A 21,555-nucleotide genomic window follows, 5' to 3' on the forward strand; every position below is an offset into this window, starting at 1 on the left:
TTTTTTACAGCGTAAAACATATAGGAATCTACAGTTGGATTGGATTTGGGGCCATAGTTGGAAAGAATTCAATTCTGTGTTTTAAACACCCATCCCTGTTCCAACCAAGAGAAAATTCTAAGTTCATTAAATATGACTGGCCATGGAGAATGTGCAAAACTTAGCACTACAAGGGAACTACATTATTGAGAAGATTCTCTCCATGTTTATAACAGTGAAATACGTGCACTAAAAAAGGCCTTAGCAAGCATGGAGGCCTAGAGAGGCTAATCAACTTGCCCAAGATCACACAAGCGGCAGGAGGGAGCTAGGACCGCAACTTGAGTCTCCTCACTCCCAGTGTGGTCAGGACTCCATCATGTGCCCTTCAGAAACCCTCCCTCAGCTTTTGAATCTGTCTTTCCATATTTTCCTACACCCTTCACAGGGCACGGAAATGTTTTTTAGAGTTAGAGTTTGTTGAAATTCACTAGAGAAGTGTATACAGACAAAAAACTTGCAGTTGCCTAATCTGTAAGAGACTTTCACAAAAGAAATGATGAAGGTCTTTGTTCGGAGCTGTCCTTTCCTTGTCCCCAGAAGCACCGTAACTGGGAGACAAGAGAAGGAAAGGTGGCCAGACCCCTCAGGAGCCAAGCAGGGACGGCCTGAGCTGCTGACATCCTAAGTTTGAATCCTAACAGGTCCCTGGTGTGCTGGTGGAGCGTGGGCCCATGGAAAACAAGCTGGAATAAAAACAAAGCAAGTCTGTCCCACAGCATCCCTTGATCTTTCATTTTGGGGAAAGGGACCCCAATTTCCAGCATTCTCAAATGCTTTAGCTGCCTACACATTTGTCTGCCACATTTGTTGTGCTGCACCTCTACTCAAATACACTCGAATTTGGGGGTCACGTCCCCTACATGTCCTCCAGGGAGGAAGGGCACGGCCTGGAGTTTAGGCTAGGACTGGTTAGCTGGAGCTCACAGAAATGATGCTGAGACTTAGAGGAGCCATGGCTTGGAGGGCATGATGCAAGACCAGAAGAGCCAAGTTTCACTGCTATCGAGCTGTATGACTCTGGATAGGAAATTTCTCCTGTTTCCTCATCTGTGAGATGGGGGGATTCACACCCCCGAAAAATACTGTTGAGAGGTTTAAAGGGAACATTCCCTTCCTTCACCCTTTTCCTTAGGGTCTCTATTGAGAGATGCCACCATTTACTGAGCACCCATTAGCTCATCTCGTCCTCACAGCTGAAAGTGTTTTCACAAATGTCAGACATAGAAAGATATGGTACCCAAGGTAGGATGTCACTTTGTCACCCAACCCTCCTCCACCCCAAACCGACTACTACCATCATTTGTGAAACAGCCATGTGGCATTTGGTTCACTGTGCATTTTCTGGTGTCTGTCAGATGGATTTCCATCTTCCCTTACTTCCATCCCCAGGGTCCACTCCTGTAGATGATGCTTATCCCTAACCCTCTTAAGTAGGAAAAACAGGTTCCTGTATCTGAAGGAGGGAGGGGCCACACTGGCCTTGGCAATACTCCATGTCTTAACCCTTATGTTACCCCCTTCTCACCTTCTCCATACATGAAGTCACCCAGTTAGCTCATACCATCCTCACACCGGACACTGTTGGACATCAGCAAGGTCTGGGTGCAGAAGAGAGTGGCTGTCAGGTGTCAACCAGTTTCTGCCACTCATTGCCAATCCATTTTCTCTCTCTGAGCCTCTGTATCCCCACTTGGCGAAAAGAAGGATCTGGATGAGGTGCCTCTCCAGGGCCACTCCTGCTCAAATATTCTAAGTGTGACTAGCGTTTGACAAGAGTTACCTTCAATCTGAAAATGCTGCTTTTGCTAGCTCCCAGAAATGACAAGGAGCCTTTCAACCATTCTCAATAGTTCGGATTTTCTTTAAAGAAAGATCTCATATTCCTAGGTTTCTGAGGCCTCCTGCCACTCAGGAGCCAAAATCATCCCAGTGTCAGCAGCTAAAAACAAATCAGATCAAAAAGCATCCCTGTGCCTCATCTGAACCCAATTTCTGCTTTGAACCTTATGCCAAGTCTAGGGCTTATCAGCCAGCGTGTGTTTGATTATCATATGAAAGAGCTCTCTTGGATCATATTTAAAAGAATCCTTTTTTCAATTTAGATAAGAAAAACACCCAGTCCCCCAGAAAATACATATAAATTCCTCTCTAAATGTCCAAACAGATTTATGCTCTTAGAAGATGTAATTATCTCCTTCTAGGATAAAGGAATCTTCCAGTTATAAGAGAGAACATTCTGCCTGAGACTGCAGCAGGGCCACCACAGAAGGTTGCCCAAGTTGTTCACTGCACAAGAGTGCTCCACTGATGAGGAGGAAGGGAGGTGGGGGGAGGGGGTGACTTAAATCCACCAATCAAGCTGTGTGCCCAGTGTGAGATTATATCAGTTTAAAGGGAGGTGCGTACACCTTTTTATATACCAGAAAATGCACTGTATTTGCTGGCAAGCAGCCTCTCGAGTGGAGAAATAGGTGTTTCCTCTGCTTACCAATACATCATCTCCCAAAGGCTCATGGCACAAGCAGAGAGCAAAAGCAGAAGTGAAGGCTGATCATGAAGAAGCTCTTCTTGGAGACCGTCTTGGTGTCTGGAGCGTGTTTAAGCCCCCAGGGCCTCTCAGCTGGCTTCCAGAAGAGCATGGTTCTAAGAAGAACCCAGTTAAGAGGCTGCTCCCTGCTTCTCTCTGACCTTCACTACCCTACATGTAAGGCTCCATCTGTCCTTCCTTGACCTCTCAGCCTAGCTGGACTGCCTGTTGCAGACTTCTGGAACAGCTTTCCTTTTCCTCTAGAACACTCATGCTGCACTTTGCAATAACCTGTGTGTAGATAATCGATTTGCTTCTGTCTTTTGACTAGCCTGTAAACTCTGGGAGGGTAGACTGTGTTATATCCCGAGGACGGTGTCCGGGGCATGAAGGAGGAGCTCCAAATGGATGGAAACAGCATGAGTCAAAGGGCATGGGTCTTGCACTTCTGTGTTCCTTTCTGCCAGGCTGAGGGGATGTTTGGGCACAGGGACATGCAGTCTCCATTACCTAAGTCCTATGCCCAGGCCCAGGGGACACAGACTAGAAAAGAGATACCCAATCCTGGCCTGGCATCCAAAACACACTTGAAGAGGGGCATCTGGGTGGCTCAGTCGGTTGCGCATCCGACTTTGGCTCAGGTCATGATCTCACAGCTCGTGGGTTCAAGCCCCGCTTCGGGCTCTGTGCTGACAGCTAGCTCAGAGCCTGGAGCCTGTTTCAGATTCTGTGTCTCCTCTCTCTCTGACCCTCTCCTGCTCATGCTCTCTCTCTCTTAGAAATAAATAAAACATTAAAATTTTTTTTTAATTAAAAAAACCCCGGAACACACTTGAAGATAATAAAACACAGCTTCCCAAGCCTTGCCCCAAAAGACTCGGGCAGCTAGGATTTGTATTTTGAACAAGGTCCTCCAGGCGATGCTGAATTGCCTCTTGAGCTTGGGAACCCACGGATATAAGGAACCTTAGACACCAAAGACAAGGAGACCAAGGTCCACCTTGAGGGTTCATGGAAGGCTTTCATGATGCCTCAGCCAGGTCTCAGCAAATGTGAGCTATGTGGAGCTATGTGAAGAAAGGAGAGGAGAGCATTCTAGGTTGGAGGAATCACATGAACAAAAACAGAAATAGGTGACTGCACAGGGTGCACTTATGGAGGAAAGGCAGTGGGACTGAAGTGAAATGACAAGAATTGGGCCCCTGGTAGACAATCAAGCATAAATCACCCATTTTTTAGCTGGGCTTCAAGGACCCTTCTGGGTAGGAAGCCCACATTTCAGCCACTGCCATTTTTAATCAGACCCCATTCCTATTATTTGGTTCCATTTATCTTCTGGCTTTTCCTTATCTTCTTTTTCTAGTAAGACTGGTGCCTCCTGGAATAGCCTTCTAACCCCTGTACCTTATTGCCAGGGGCTTCCTTGAGAAATAGGCTTGACTTAAGAATTCCAAACCATCCTGGCTAGAAATAAGAGATTGCTGAAACTGGCAAAACGGCAGCACCCCAAGACAGCACCCGTGGCCATGTGGAAGTGTCTTTTGACCTGATATAAAAGCAGTGTCTGGGACATGAAGTTCGGGTCTCAGAAAGGTCTGTGCATCATGATTCATGTCTTTTTTGGGCCCAGAATGGGGTGGTCACGTTGGGAATGACAGAGGGGATGCATGTGGGATGGGAGGCTAGATCCTCAAAGACCCACCTCCACTGGAGTGAGCAATCCCCAGGCTAGGTGCCTCAGGCTGAGGAATCACCTGTCACCCCACACCCCACTCCGGACTTCCAACTGTCCTTCCACATCTTTGCACTGCCTTCACTCTCCGTGCTCAGCCCCTCCCGCCCTCCCCTCCCACACAGTTTAGTCAATGGCCTGGGCTTTGTTGGCAGGCTGAAACTCCCTCTTAACTGGACTTTTCCAACAAGTCCAGCTGTGGCCCGAAAGGGTTTCTTGAGACCAGCGAATATGCTGCAGAGAGGAGAGTCATCGGCACATTTTCCTCTTTCTTTTTTGTCCAGGTGGCCTCTAGGAATCAGTGCAGATCTCAGGTTCTCAGCCTCTCTCTGCACCAAGCTGCAGACTAGTTGTCTTGTGAGCAATGCCCCGCGCCACAGGTCAGTGCCACCCCACCCAAGCCTGAACTATCTTGTCTGCTGTCCAGTTATAAATTAATCTCCTATCATCAGTGATTAACTTATTCAAGCCACAGGAGCTGCTGAACCAAAACAGCCCCCTTGGGGTGAAAGAGTCTCCAACATCGTGCAGCGTGTGGATCTGCCTGTGACCCTCATCACTCACTCTGGCCTTCGTGCTGTGTCAGCAGGGGAGCAGGGACAGCCAGGACAAGGGTCCTGCTCTGGGCACTGCCACTTCAGAGTGCTCACTGGCTTCCTCAGAGTGGAGATCCTCACAGCAAGACTCTAGAGTTTGTTTTCAAAGATGGTTTTAAAACTGGGGGTGGGGCGGGCATATTCTCTGGGGACATATGTCCTGTGAAGACAAGCACCTGGCACTGATATGGAGGAAAGGGGAGCCAGCCTTTGGAATGCGCTGGGTGTTGAGGAGACTAGGGGATCAACCACCTCTTAGAGCATAGTTGTCAGAGCAGGAAGAAGCCGGGGAGGTCACTGGTTCTGACTTCCTAATTCTGTGGACACCAATGAAGAGGGCTTGACTCTTCAAAGAGGTCACACTGTAGAGCCCAAGGGAGGGAAAGAACAGATGTCAAGTTGTGTTTATATGTCAGATAAAGGCATTCTTCACCACCATGGGGATAGTGGACATACTTCACAGACCACTCTTACCATTTGAAGGTCTCAAAAATAAAGTTTCTCTGTTTGCTTGTTTGTTTTTTCTGAGTCATCCTGGCAGACTTAGTTGTAGGGCTTTCTCACAGCAGTTTTTAAATTGTGCCTTTATTCACCTATGTGGCCATCCCCCCATAACTTGTAAAACCCAGTCTAACAATGAGAAAAACATCAAACAAACTCAAACTGGGGGACATTCTACCAAGAAGTTGACCAGTAACCCCTCTAAATCATCAAAGTCATCAAAAACAAGGGAAGCCTGAGAAACCACCACAGATCAGAGGAACCGTAGGAGACCTGACGATTAAAGGCACCTGGATGGGGTCCCAGAACAGGAAAAGGCTGTTAGGGAAAAACTAGTGAAATTGGAATGAAGTGGAGAGTTGAGGAGACAGCTCTGTCACAGTCCTGTCTCCTCAGCTGGAATGAACGCACACTGTGTGTGAGATGTTAACAACAGGGGAAATGGGTTGGGCATATAGGAATCCTGCACTTTGTAACCTCCCTGCAAACCTATCAACTATTTTGAAATGAAGCAGTCATTTAAAAGAATTGTACATCGTGCCTTTCAACTTACCTCAGGCTGGAGCCTTAATCAGATGTTTAATTACAGTGCCCCCATAATACAGTAGGTGTGGGATAAGAAGTGTCTGAGAGAAGAAATCAGGAACAAGGGAAGGAAGGAAGAATGGAGGAGAGAGAGAGGCAAAAGAAAGAGCAAGAGGGCAGGAAGCAGTCATGGAAGCACAAGATGCAAAAAGCAATGTAACCATCCAGCAACTGATGGCCAACTACATGGAAGGTGGGATAGTCCCATCATGGAATTTATTGGCCCTAAAAAGAATCAAAGTACAGATACACACTGCCGTGTGGATAAACCTTGGTGATGTTGTGCTGAGTAAAAGAAGCCAGACATGAAAGATCACATATTACGTGACTCCATTCACGTGAAATATCTAGAAAAGGCCAACCCACAGAACAGAAAGAAGATTGGTGGTTGCCAGGGCCTGGGGGGCAGGAGGGGATGGGAAGCAATGGCTAATGGGTATGGGGTTTCTTTGGGGGGTGATGAAAATGTTTTGCTATTAGATAGCAATATACTTGCTATATACTATAAACCTTGCAAATATACTAAAATGGTTAAAATTGCCCACTTTAAAGGAGTGCATTTTGTGATATATGAATTATATAATAAACTAAAAAATAAAATAAAATGGAAATGTTGAAAAATAAATACAATTCAATCTGTATTTTCGAGGAGCTCACTGTGTACTGGACACTTTCAGCCCCAATGATTGTAAACCTTTCCCCTTGTCTGTAAGTTCCATGGGGGTAGGAGCCAGGGAGAGTTTCCTCGGTATTTTATCCCCAGTCTCTAAGAGGCTCTCAAAAAGAACTTGCTGAATGAAAGAGTGAGTGTGTTAAGTCCTATGAGAGACAGCCAGGGGGTTACAGAGGAGAGGTTAAATGTGTTCAGGAAAATCCAGGGTGCTCAGAAAAACTGCAGGCTGTGCTGTGGACAGGATTTACCATACCATGACACCATAATGATGTTCAAAGCCCTCCCTAGAGCCAAATCCATGCAATCCTGAGACCCCAAGCAAAGCCCTGCAAGGCACCTCTTTCTAACCTGCTGCCTGCTCCGTGTGCCCTGGGACTCCTTCCTCTTGGACACCCACAAACTCCCGAGTAAGCTTAAGCCAGTCCAGACCCACTCTGCTCAGCCCAGGGAGCTCATCGTCTGGAGGAAGGGATGTGCGCGTGCACACACACACACACACACACACACACACACACAGCCCACCGCTTCTGATACAGTGTGCTGAGCAGGAGAACAGAGGTAAGAACAAGAGCTGGTGGGAGCCTCGTGGGAGCAGCTCATGGCCCCCCTCACCCCCGGACAGAGGCAGGTCACAGAAGGTTTCCTAGAGGAGTGGACATCATTTCAGCATCAGGGGCCTTGAGGCATAAGCAATGATTGATTCTGAAATACAGTTTCTGTGTTGGTACCATCTCCACTCCTGGTTTCGTGAATGGTTTGTTGTTTTCTTGTTCGCCCTCCACAGATCCTTAGAGACAGTCTGTCATATTGTCACCAAAGCCCCAATAAGACTTCCAAGGTGATCCAGCTACTCAAAGGTGTCATAAGAAATGAAAACTGCTTTTTGATTCCTTGAGCCAGCTGGAAGGAAGTGGGTATTTTTTTAAAATCTGGTTTCAAGTACCTCAAAATACGAGGCGACCATGGCTGGAAACTGTCATTGACATGTAAGCAACATGGAAGAGAGCTCATCATCCCAAGTGTGAGCTTGAAGGGGAAAGAAACCTGCAGAACTATGCATTTGTAGCATTGGTAGAGCACTGCAGCAGGAAAAGCAAAGGCTTTTGCAGTCAGACAAAGCTGAGGGTGGAAGATAGCCCTGCTGCTTCCCAGCTGTATCCTCTTAGGAAATACAAGCTCTGAGCCTCAGTTTCCTGGTGTGGAACCTGAGGTTATGGTCCCCAGCCTGCTGAGTTACTTTGAGAGTTAAAACAGATAATGTGTGTATCTGGCAAATAAGTATCTGGCAAATAAGAGCCTCTCAGTAAACTGCAAGTATTTTTATCATTATTATTACAATTACCTTTAGAATTATAGAGATACCTTCTCAATTTGGAGGGTATTTGAAAATAAATTTCTACCCAAAACTCCCTCTCAGTTTATTCTAAAATCTATTCAAAGAACAAATTGAGCTCTGGGCTTTTATCCCGGGCTAAATTGCAAATGGAATTTCTACATCATTTCATAATGAGTGTTTGTGATGAGATCACAGAACCACAGAAAAAAAATTGGAGACAGAGAAGCTCCTGCATCCTTCAACCTTACCTGTAAAACAAAACAAAACAAAGCATATCAGCCTCTATAGATATACTGAGGATAAGAGATTTTTGTCCCTAAAATATCTCAAGGGTTAAAGTGAAATATGATTTCAGTGTCCATCTCTTACTAAATCTTCAGAACTGTACAATGCACTACTTTAAAGCAATGCCATGCAGATGTAGAACTCAGATGATCTAAACAGAACAAGTAGGAGAAGAGGAAAAGGAGGAAGGAGCAGAGGAATGGGTTGGGAGGAAGGCGGAAGGGACAGACATTGGTATTTTTTTTTAAAACCCAGGTGATTCCAGTGTGCAGCCAGAGACTCATTAGATGGTGCCACTTCCCTTTGGCACTTTAATGCCATACCCCCTCCGTAAATAGGAAATAGGAAATACTTTCTTCCCCCTGTCTCCCTATAGGGCCAGTTGGGTTTAATAAAATTGCACCTGCCTGACATGTTAACATATTAGATGCTGCTGAAAGCCACGTGCTTATTGTAAAACAATTACTAGGCCAAGGCTGCACATTCGCATTTATGTGTTAATTGGGGAGCCCAAGGCCTCAGGAGGAGGTGAGGGGGCTGTGGGGCTGGGGGCGTGAGTATTGCCCTTTGGGCACCGATGACTTACAAGGGATTTCAGGTATTTTCCGGATGCTCTGAGCTGTTGATTTGATCACAGACGCCACATCCAAAGAAGTAAGTAAAGCAAAATTTAAAAAACTTTAAAAAGGAAAGAGGAGTTGTTTCTTTGCAGCTTTCTCACAACACGGTGTTCAAGTTTTCTCGTTTCCTCCTTGTTCACGTGACCACTAGATGGCGCACACGTTACAAAACAGTGGCCCTGAAGTGGGAGCTACTAGTATCACTTCCCATCAGAGAGGTAGGATCGCCAGGTNACAGGACCGACACTATGACTCCATTTCTGTAGGAACGGAGAGCGGTCAGACCACGGACACAGACAGCAGACGGCGGGTGCTGGAGGAGGGGGAGGGGGAGGGGGAGGGGGAGGAGAAGAAGAAGACTCCTAATTAAATTGGAATTTTGACAAACACGTATTTCATGGGACACCATACTTATACTAAAAAAAATGTATTTGTTGTTTTATCTGAAATGCAAATGTAAATGTATGTCCTGTATTCTGTCTGGCAATCTTAATCAGAGGGGACTTTTGGAAATAAGTAGCTAATCCAGTGGCACTCAGCTTTTTCAGATACTATTTTTCTGGTGGCATGCTTGAAGGAATCCAGAGATTCAAAGCAACATGAAATAAGCTAGTAATGATTACAGCACAGTCACAGCTATTATAGTATAATGGCGTCTTCAGGGTCCAAAAAGCCCTGACAGTTAACTCTTTACTCCCTGGTTTGCCCCATATCATCGTGTGAGTCCAGCTGTCCCTGCCCTGACCACATCTCTTCAGTCATCAAGGCAAGTTCTGGAATACTCCAAGCATTCACTCTTGCTTTCTTCGGCAATGGCTTGAGTGTGGCCTTGCCCTACATCCTCGCTCTTAAAGCAAGCTGGACCTCTATCACTTGGAGAAACATAGTCTCAGAGTTTAACTTGACAGAGAATGGCATAGAGAGCCATTTGTGAGAAAAAGAAGTTTTACATGTTGAGCAGAATTTGGTGGCAGACACGTAGAGGTTGGTGCTGGGCCTCCTGTCAAGCCGACATCCCTCGGCCAGCCTCATGTTCAATACCTCATGGAGGAGAAAAGGCAGAAATACCTGCATTCTGAGCTGTTTCTTTTCATTCTTTTTAATGTTTGTTTATTTTTGAGAGAGAAAGAGAGGGAGGGAGCATGCATGGGAGGGGCAGAGAATCCCAAGCAGGCTCCATGCTGGCAGGGCAGAGTCCAATGCGGGGCTCAGACTCATGAACCATGAGATCATGACCTGAGCCAAAGTCAGATGCTTAACTGAGCCACCCAGGTGCCCCTCTGAGCTCTTTCTTGACATGAATTGGCCAATCTCCCTGCTTGACCACAAGTTTTCTACGGGAAGGATCCGTCCTTATAGCGTCTGGCACATAGAAACACTCAAGGCAGACTTTGAACTCAGGGCACCGCACCCTGAATCAGTGTTTTCTTCAATGCCCTTTCCCAACAGATTGGTTGCCCTGGCTTGTGATTCAAGTTGTAGTTCACCTGGTCTACCTGTAGGACAACTGCGTCCCTGAGAAGAAGGCAGAAAGAAGGGAAATGGAAAAAGTAAAAGTTAGCAATAGTTTGCAAAAGTTAACCTTAAAGGGTACCCAACTAGAGCCCTCTCTGATCACTAACTCTTCTCTACTAAGGGGTAGAAGAAGCCTCATCACCAGAAATCTGTCTCAAACCCACTATTAGGATCTTGATTCTTTCTCCTGCAAAATGAATGTTTGCAGGAGTAGATACATGGGAGAGCATACTCTAGTCTCTTTTCTTTCCTCCCCACCCCAACTCTTCCAAAGATCTCTTTTTTTCTAACAGGTTTATTGAAATACAATTCACACATTGAAAGTGTACAGTTCAGTGGCTTTTGGTATATTAACAGAGTTGTGTGACCAACAGTACAATCAATTTTACCACGTTTTCATCACCCCTGTCAGTGGCCACTCCCCATTGCTCCCCAGCCCCCAACCCCAGCCCTAAGCAACAACTAACCTACTTTTTGTCTCTATAAATTGGCCTATTCTGGACATTTCATATAAATGGATCACATAATATGTGGTCTTATGTGTCCGGCTTCTTTCCCTTAGTATGATGTCAAGATTCATCCAGGTTGTAGCATGTGTCAGAACTTCATTCTTTTTTCTGCTAACATTCCAGGTAGGGATACCCCACATTTTATGTGCCAATTTACTGGCTGATGGATGTTTGGGTTGTTTTCACTTTTTGGTTATTATGCCTAATGCTGCTATGAACCTTCATGGAGTTCACAATCCATTCTGTGACTCTGTTCCAGGTCTCGTAGACACATTGAGAAAGGCCAACTGTCTTTCTTGCTTCTAGAAACTTATTCACAGTAGGGTATTCCCATGGGGATATACCTCCATAAGCATACTGCCTCCACAGTAAGAACAAAAAGAGAATATTCATTTAACTGGGTGAGAGAAGAGGTGCCTCGTGGCTCAGTTGGTTAAGCGCTTGTCTTCAGCTCAGGTTATGATTTCATGGTTCATGAGCTTGAGCCCTGAGGCTGTGCCGATAGCCCAGAGCCTGTAGCCTGTTTTGGATTCTGTGTCTCCCTCTCTCTCTTTCTTTCCTTCCCCACTTGCGCTCTGTCTTTTCTCTCTTTCAAAAATAAATTAACTTAAAAAAATTTAACTGGAGGAGAGGAGACACTGGGCAGAAGTGATCTTCTGGGTAGATTCTTGCCAGGTTACACGAGTTCCTGTGCTCTGAGGAGATTAGATAAGATTGCGAGGTCTTCCATCTGCAGAAGGGTACATGATCCCTCTGCTTCCTCCAGACAGTCTGTAACTGACACATCCACATCTAAGAAAAGTTGGGTCCTAAAGTAACACCATGTTTAGACAGCTTTGTAAGAATGATCAGACAATGGCATCTTTGGGAAATTTTTGCCCTCTGAAATGTCCTGAATTCCTTAGGTCAACACAAGGATAAATGTGAAAAAAAAAAAAGATAGAGACTGCATTTTTCAGATTTTCCCTACCACCCTCAAGGCATAATAGTCCTAGAGAGGAAGCCAAGCACTCTTCCTTAGGAGGGGAGAGGAGGGAAGGAATCAAGATTGATTGAAGTGAGTCATCCTTACTCCCCCTGCTGAGAGGTTCCTCCCCTGGGGACTCTGCATGGATTCATCCCACACAACTTACTGAGCACCTTCCGTATGCAAAGTGCTGCACATAAAAATACCACATCAAGTGAGGAAACTGAGGCTCAGAGTTCCCAAGATAACATAGCAGATGATGTTAGCAAATGATTTTACCCAAGTCTGACCCCAGAGTGGCCATTCTGGAAACTTCAATAATGATTAAAATCAATGTAGTCGCTACTCTCCAGCAGATTATAAACTAGTGAGGAGAACAAGATAAATAAGTAAAAAGTGGAAAAGAGGCAGATTGGTACCAGATGTGAGAAATCACAGGGTAAAACCAAGGAGAAACCCAGTGGTGGGTAGGAGAGCACATAGTTTCCTCAAGAAAATGAGGCTTGAAAAACAAGGAAGAATCTACCAGGGAAAGGAGGAGAAGACGAGTTTCCTTGCAGAGAGAGCAGTAGCTACAAAGGCTTTGCTATAGCAGATAGCTTTGAGAAGTCTGTAAAAAGATCAGTGATTGTGGCTAATATTAACAACTCTGGAAGAAACAGATGTTGGTGAGAATGCAGAGAAAGGGGAACCCTCTTACACTGTTGGGGGAATGCAAACTGTTGCAGCCACTCTGGAACACAGTATGGAGGTTCCTCAAACAGTTAAAAATAGAACTACCCATGATCAAGCAATTGCACTACTAGGTATTTGTCCAAAGGATACAAAAATACTGATTTGAAGGGGTATATGCACCCTGATATTTATAGAAGTATTATCAAGGATAGTCAAGTTATGGAAAAAGCCCAAGGGTCCATCAATTGATGAATGGATAAAGAAGACACACACACACACACACACACACACACACACACACACACACACACAGTGAAATATTACTCAGACATCGGAAGAATGAATCTTGCCATTTGCAACAACATGGATAGAGTTAAGAGTTTCTTTTTTTTTTATTTTTGAGAGACAGAGAGAGAGAGTGAGCTAGCAAGGGAGGGTCAGAGAGAGGGGGAGATACAGAATCTGAAGCAGGCTCCAGGCTCTGAGCTAGCTGTCAGCACAGAGCCTGACGTGGGGCTCGAACCCACGAACACAGATGGAGTTAGAGTGTATTTTGCTAGGCAGAATAAGCCAATGAGAAAAAGACAAATACCACATGATTTCACTCATATGTGGAACTTAAGAAACAAAACAGATGAACATAGGGGAAAGAAAAGAAAGGGAGGCAAACCATAAAACAGATTCTTAACTATAGAGAACAAACTGAGGGTTGCTGGAGGGGAGGTGGGCGGTGGCATGGGCTAATTGGGTGATGGGCATTAAGGAGGGCACTTGGGATGAGCACCGGTGTCATATGTTAAGTGATGAGTCACTGAAGTCTACTTTTGAAACTAATATTACACTGTATGTTAACAAACTAAAATTTAAATAGAAGCTTGAGACATTAAAGAGGAAGAAGAAGAAGATAATCAGTGATTGGAGCAGTGGGTATGAGTGGCCGTCCAAAGCGTGAAAGACAGGCAGAGGTCAACCACAAAGGGCTTTTTATATCACACTGAAAGGTGGCTGTTATTCTGAAACTTATGGGGAGCCATGAAGGTTTTTAAGCTGAAGGGGAAGTAATCTAAAATATTACCAACTTTACTTGAGCAACATTGTGGAAAATGGATTGGAAGGAGCATAAGTAAAAACTAAAAATACCGGCAAACTTCATCCAAGTCTGCTCCATTCTGAACCACTTGTCCAGGAAAGACATATTACATTCATGGTGGCGTTTTGCTTCACTGTCCTCTGGGTGGGCTCCTGTCTTCTTCTTCTTGAAGTAGACCACCATGTAAGAACCCTAAGGAAAGAAAGTTGCTTCATAGGTAAAATTTCTGCATGCTTGTAAGTGAAATGTCTTCATTCTGCCTTTACTCCTGACAGAAAGAATTGACAGCTTGAAAGACAGTTCTCCTCAGAACTTTGTGGGCATGGCTTTATTGTCTTGTGGTGATACCAGTCTGCTTGTTTTTCCTTTGATCTCACGTGTGGAAGAATTCTCTTGTGCTTCACACCCTCTTGAACTCTGTATTTCAGCTGCACTGACCATCTTGTGCCTCTTACTGGAATATTTTCTTCCCCAACTTTGCTCATGGCTGGCGTCACGTCATTCAGGTCTGAGCTCAAATGTCTGCTCTCAGGCCTCCCTCTAGCAACCTCATCACACCAGGAAATACTAGATGTGCAAAACAATATTTATCAAGTTAATTAAAAATAATTCGTTATTTCTAACTAGGGTTCTGTGAAAATATTTCAGAAAGGAGGTAGTATTTCAACTAGGCCAAATTCACAGTCTAATTCATTTTTGATTGGCTCTCTGTATGGAGAATCTCAAGTCCCTACTACCTCATATAATACATAGAAATGTATTCAGATTTATTCAGATGCCTTTTAAGTCTAAGTGTAAAAGAAAACTAATAAATATTCTAGAATAAAAACATAAGATGTCTTCATCACCTTGGAGGATGGCAGATTCTTTTTTAAAATTTATTTATTTTTTAATTTACATCCAAGTTAGTTAGCATATAGTGCATCAATGATTTCAGGAGTAGATTCCCTAATGCCCTTACCCATTTAGCCCATCCCCCCTCCCACAACCCCTCCAGCAACATTCTGTTTGTTCTCCATATTTAAGAGTTTCTTATGTTTTGTCCCCCTCCATGTTTTTATATTATTTTTGCTTCCCTTCCCCTTATGTTCATCTGTTTTGTATCTTAAATTCCTCATATAAGTGAAGTTATATGATATTTGTCTTTCTCTGACTGACTAATTTCACTTAGCATACTACCCTCTAGTTCCATCCACGTAGTTGCAAATGGCAAGATTTTTTTTTGATTGGCGAGTAATACTCCACTGTGTGTGTGTTTGTGTGTGTGTATGTGTATACCACATCTTCTTTATCCATTCATCCATCGATGGACATTGGGCTCTTTCTATACTTCGGCTATTGTCGATAGCGGTGCTATAAACATTGGGGTGCATGGGCCCCTTCAAAACAGCACACCTGTATCTTTAGGATAAATACATAGTGGTGCAATTGCTGGGTCATAGGGTAGTTCTATTTTAATTTTTTGAGGAACCCCCACCCAGTTTTCCAGCGTGACTACACCAGTTTGCATCCCCACCAACAGTAAAAGAGATGGGAGGATGGCAGATTCTTAACCGGGACATATGAAGTAACTAATCATTAAAATAAAACAGTAAACTGGACTGGATTAAAACTTAATGCTTCTGCTCATCAAAAGACACCCTTAAGGCAAACGAGGAAAGGTATTTGCAGTATATGGTACTGAGACTCTTTTTCAGAGTAAAGAACTTTCACAATTAATACGAAAAAAGGAAGACAACACAATAGAAGAATGGACAAAAGATTTGAACAGACACTGCCCCAAAGAAGATATCCAAGCAGCCAATAAACATGAAAACAGTGCCTACTTTCATTATTCACCAAGAATGGAAATTAAGGGTGCAATGCAATACCACTATGGGTTCACAGGTGTTGGACAGACACTGCCTCAGTCTATTTGTGCTGCTATAACGAAATACCATAGGTGGAGTGGCTTATAAACACATTCATTTCTCCCAGTTCTGAAGGCTGGAAATACTCCCATGTAGGTACAGGTTTGGTGTATGGTGAGGACCCACTTTCTGGTGCATAGACTGTGCTTTCTACCTGTAACTTTCCATGGTGACAAAGGATGTCTCTGTGGCCTCTTTTATAAGGGCACCTGTCATCACCTCATGAAGTCCCCACCTCTAAATACCATCACCTTGGGGATTAGGTTTCAACAGATGAGTTGGGGGTGTGTGCATTCAGACGATAATATTCACCAAACATGGCTAAAATGAAAAGGAGAAACTGTCAAATGTGCGCAAGTGGTTGGGACCCTCCCATCTTGTGGGAGGTAGATATATTTATCAATCCCTTTGAAAGTAGCCATTGAGGCTACATAGATGCACATCCTATGACTTAGCAATCATAATCCCAGGGAAATACCCATTAGAGTTGTGTGTATATATTCATCAAAAGATACTTACCAAAAGAATGTTCACAGCAGTGCTATTAGTAAGAGCCTAAAACAGGAAACTGCCAAAATATCCTCCAACAGTAGAATGGATAAAAAAACAGTGCTACAGTCATAAAATGAGATGTTACTTAGCAATGCTAATAAATGAACTATTATTACATGTGAAAACATGAATGAACCTCGTACACATATATTTAGTAAAAGAAGCAATGTACAAAAGATTTTGTACTTTACAATTCCATTTCTATAAAATTCAAAAATAGGCAAAACTAACCTAATGGGTTTAAAGTCAAGATAGTTATCTTTACTTTCTACTGGGGGTTGGGGGGGACTGAGGGACTGGGTAGCAGTGGGAAAGGTCACCAAGAGATTTCTGGATGCTGATAATGTTTTAGCCTTTTATGTAGGTGCTGGTTACATAGGCATATCCACTTTGTGAAAATACATAAATGTGTATACCTACAATTTGCACACTTCTGTGTATGCATGTTATATTTCAGTAAATGTTTGCCAAAAAAAATTATTGTTGTGGGGATTGAATAAGATAATAAATTAAAGAACTCAGTTCAGTGACTATTACGTGACAACCACCCATTAAAAGTTAGTTGTTAAATTTCACAGTATAGGGACCAGTGACCGTGATGAGCCAAAGTGGGACATTCTTAGCAGTAAAAAAAAGTAAATCTTAAAAAACTGGATCACACCCAGGAGGATGGCTATCATCAATCAAAAACAAAAACAAACCAAAAAAACTAAAAAATAAGTCTTGGCAAGGATGTGGAGAAATTGGAAACATCATACAGTATGCATGGGAATGTAAAATGGTGCAGCCACTATGGATAGTGGATGGCAGATCCTAAAGAATTCGACATGGAATAACAAATGACCCAGCAATTTCACTTCTGAGTATATACTCAAAAGATTTGAAAACAGGAAACTCGAACAGAAATGTGTACACCAAAATGCAAAGCAGCATTGTTCACGGGGGTCACCAAAAGCTGGAAACAACACAGATGTCCACCAGTGGATGAACGGATAAACACAATGTGGGATATACATACAATGGAATATTATTCAGCCTTGAAGAGGAAAGAAATTTTGACATATGTCACAGCCTGCATGAATCTTGAAGATCACTGTGCTAAGTGAGATAAGCAAGATACAAAAGAACAAATATTGCTTTTTAAAAAAAAATTTAACGTTTATTTATTTTTGAGAGACAGAAAGAGACAGTGCAAGTGGGTGATGGGAAGAGACACACATGGAGACACTGAACCCAAAGCAGGCTCCAGACTCTGAGCTGCCAGCACAGAGCCCAATATGGGGCTTGAACACACGAACTGCGAGATTATGACCTGAGCCGAAGATGGATGCTTAACCGACTGAGCCACCCAGGCACCCCCAAAAGAACAAATATTGTTGCCACAATAATCCTTTCCCCACTGCTCTGAATATTATCTTTGTCGTAAATTAATAAATTAAGTGACCTATACATGTCAGTCTATTTCTAGACTATTCTTTTAGTCTATTTGTCTATCCTTGGGCCCTAACCATATCGTTTCAGATGCTATAGACTTACAATAAATCATGTTATATGGTAGTGTGATCCTTCTAGCTCTGTTCTTCTTTGACATTGTCTTGGCCATCTTGGCCCTTTTTATTGCCTTATATGTTTTAGACTCACAGTGCTTATCACCCTCCATTTTTAAAAAAATGCTGGGATTTTGTTTGGGATTACATTACATCTATTACTCGATTTGAGGAGAATAACCACCCTTTAAATTAGAAACTATTATTATTCCCATTGTAGAGACGAGAAAGCTGAAGTTTGGAGTGTCAGTAACTTGCCCGATGTCACATGGCCAGGATTTAAATCCAACACTGTGCTCGTCTGTGCCTGACTTCAGAGCCTTCCCATTGAACCATTCTTTCCAAGTAGACAAGTATTTCTACAATGTCTGTCACTACATGGACATTCAGCCTTGCGAATAGGCACAATGAGATTGTGCCATCTATGTTTGTATCTCCTTAGCTCCTAGGCAGTGCCCAGGACACAACTGCTCAGGAAATACTCATTAAGTGATTTGTTAAATCAGTGAATGAATAAGAATCACTGCCTTCTGAGAACATAATTCTATGCTGACAGCTATATGTATTGTGCTTGCCCCTGAGATACAAACACTCAAAATAAACAGGCAAAACTACCTTCAACTAAAGCAACATTTTGTTTTGTTACATTTTAACTCCTAAGTGCCTAAGTCTTACCACAGTAAATCACATCCAGTGTAGAATTCTATCCCTGAAGGTGACATCCAAGGACACGTGTTGGTTGGGAACTCTCATCGTCCTTAACATTCACCTAACTGCTTTGCTTTCCTGCAGACCTGTATCCTGCTTGTTCTCGTCCTGATCCAGCTGCCATAATGTTGCTGGATTGTGCACTAACAGCTACACAGCCATATGATCCCTGTTGCTGGGTGGAAGGGTAGTTTGCTGGATTGCTACTGCTCTGCACCCACTTCTCTTCCTTGTTTCCTTTACTGGAAGTCTCTGCACCAAGTGTGGTCTGCTGAAGCCTACCCACCCCCAGGTGGGAAAGTGACCCGAGCTTGACCAATCTGATATTCCTTCCCTGGGTGCAGGGTCTTGAGCAGAGAGCAAATAAGCAGGGATTGGCTAATGGCTGCAGCACTGACCAGCCGGCTCCCCCAAGGGGATCCCTGTTGATGTTTCTGAACCCCCAGTCTTCTGTCAATTCTCTGAGCCCCTAGTAGCCTTCCAATAAATTTCTTTTCTGCTTAAGTTAGAGTAGCAACCAAAAGATTCCTAACTGATACAGAATATAATACCAGAAGCGGAATGTTACAAGGCTAAGCAGTGAGATTCGGGTGAAGGAAAGAATTGATATGAAAATTAATAATTCTTTAAGTTATAGTAAACAGCGGGTTAACCTGTTGCCTAATAATCCTTGAGACTCATACTGTGTGCTTCCTGAGGCTTTAACATTAAAGGATATTGTAAGAAAATTTCAAATTTTGGAGTGTGCTAGTAACTTCTTCAGCAAGGTCTTCCAAGGATGATTAGCTTAAACTGATTAAACTAAACCCAATCCATCCAACAGTAAGAGAGGGGAGAAAATACAGATTTGCTAAAAGTTGCCCTTTGGCCAATAGTCTGGAGTTACAATCATCTGAGAGTCCAGGAAACTCTCAATTCCCAACCCACAAACCAAAGTTAGCAAAAGAAAGATACTTGGAAGAAAAAAGTTAGAAGAAGTTCCATAATGGGGACAGAGACACCAAGCAGGAGATAAGATTAAGGCCTGGGAGAGACTCCTCCCAGGCACCTCCTGTGAAGCCTCGAACAAAAAGTCAGCAAGACCCTTGGGAAGATGCGCAGGAAGCAGCCAGTGAGCAACACAACAGTAGTCAGTGCTCCACTGGGACTGCAGAGCCAGCCTGCCTGGGTTTGCATTGCTGCCCCACCACTTGAGAGCAGATTCTTCACTGCTCCATGACCAGTGTTTGCAAAGGAGGGATGATAATGGTTCTTGTCTCATAGGGTTGCCATGAGGATTCTACAAGGAAAGCCTTTAGAACAGTGCCAGCCCCAGAGTAAGCAATCAATAAATGTTGCTTCTAATATTTTGGTTGTTATTGTGAGGAAAGGGTAGTTCCATAGGTCATCCCCACCTAGCCTGATGTTCTACATTATTCTCAGGTAGAGGCCAAGACAGATACTAAAGGATGGCCAGAGCACCTGGGCCTATTGCCAGGCCACAGGCAGTTCTAGTTCAAAGCCGATGGCGTGGTAAGATCCCTGACTCTTGTTACCATCCATGGCACTAGCCAGAACCAATAAACCAGGATCCCAGTCACTTTTTAAGGGCATCATTTTGCCAGAGGAACTGCATGCCTGGTTCACAACGATCTACAATAGTGATTTCCAGGCTCCCAAACTCACAGCAGCAGGAAGAGAGCTGATAGAACAGTGCAGCTTCCAAAAGGGGCACCGTCCTTGATGCACATATCTATCACATGGTCTGTGAAGGTCAACACAGGAGGGACTTCCCCAAAGAGACAGCAGGGGCCACAGAGGGCAAAAGGCAAAGGAGAGGGTTTTGGAGGACAGCACTGGGGAGGACAGGTACTTGCTTTTGAGGAACGACTTCCATGTGATTTCTAGCAGAGTATGACATGGTGACCATTGACAATTGTATCCTGTCCTTTCCTTTTCCAAATGAGATACCCTGTTCTCTCTCCATTACTGCTTACTGAATGTATTAAATTTACCACTGAGCCTCACTGGACCACATAGGACCACAGCAACTCTCTCCATAAGGATCATGAGTACATCATGAACCAGAGTACATCAAATTGTGGCTTGTCTCTTTTGGAAAAAGAGGTTGACTGTGTTCATATAGAGAGTGGGGATTTTTGGAGCTGTATTTATGGGAATACAGGTGGGTGTGGATATTGGGCAGTTAAAGGGGGTGGACTGTACTGTCTGGATGTTTGTGCAACTTGGCATTTGCTCACTCTTCTGATAAAGTTACCCCTCCAAATATGGTTTGGTTGGCATCATGATCCTGCCTCCAGATCTAGGGATGGTCCTTGATTCTCTTCAGCCAATCAGCATATCTGATCTCCAGGCTGTGGAAAGAGAGCCAGTGAAATTGGATACATAGGCTAAGTCTGGATAAAGAAGAGTCCCTCACTCCTCTCCCTCCGTCCCTCTTTAATGGAAATTGGGGGAAAGGCGCTTCCCTTCTCTGGATGGCTTCTAGTCAAGATGTGACATATGCAGTCACTGTGGGGACTGGGGAGGAGCTGGCTCTTGGTGATGTTGAATCTTGTCCTCACCTGAGTCCATCCTTTTCAATTATGTTTTCATCCTTTTCGATTATGTTCAATTGCGGTTTTAGCCAGTTTGAGTTAGGAGTTCTGTCACTTACAGCATAAGGGGTTCTAACAAGTACACTAACTAGCAGGATTGGTGCTTTTATCTTTTAATAACAAGAGCTCTTATTTGTCAAGGGCTTTATGGCTTATGAAGCATTTGCACAGACAGTTCTCTTGATCTTGTCACCTCTCCTGCATGGCAGGCAGACCACGCCGTACGTTATCTATCTCATCCTCCTTGTACTAGATGAGGAAACTGTGCTAGAAAGATCCTACTTTGCCCAAAGATGCCCAGCCAGTAATTAGAGGAGCTGGAGCTTGAACACAGGTCTGGCTCCAGAAAAAAGTCTCATGCTGCATCTGGGTCGCTCGGAAGCCATCACGAAACACAGCAAGTCAAATGAGACAGACACGTACTCGCCCCACCTGACTTTTTCTTAGCCTCAGATTCTCGGTGGCAGTGCCTGGGTTTCAGATCCTGAACCCCAGCAACGGTTGCTTCTGTGGGAGGGGAAGTGACTCCGTTTGAGATATCTCTGGTGCAATCAAGCGGGAGGTCATTTTCCCTTGTGGTTTCATTGA

Source organism: Crocuta crocuta, unplaced genomic scaffold (assembly GCF_008692635.1).
Source record: "Crocuta crocuta isolate KB4526 unplaced genomic scaffold, BGI_CrCroc_1.0 scaffold333, whole genome shotgun sequence".
Classification (NCBI taxonomy): Eukaryota; Metazoa; Chordata; class Mammalia; order Carnivora; family Hyaenidae; genus Crocuta; species Crocuta crocuta.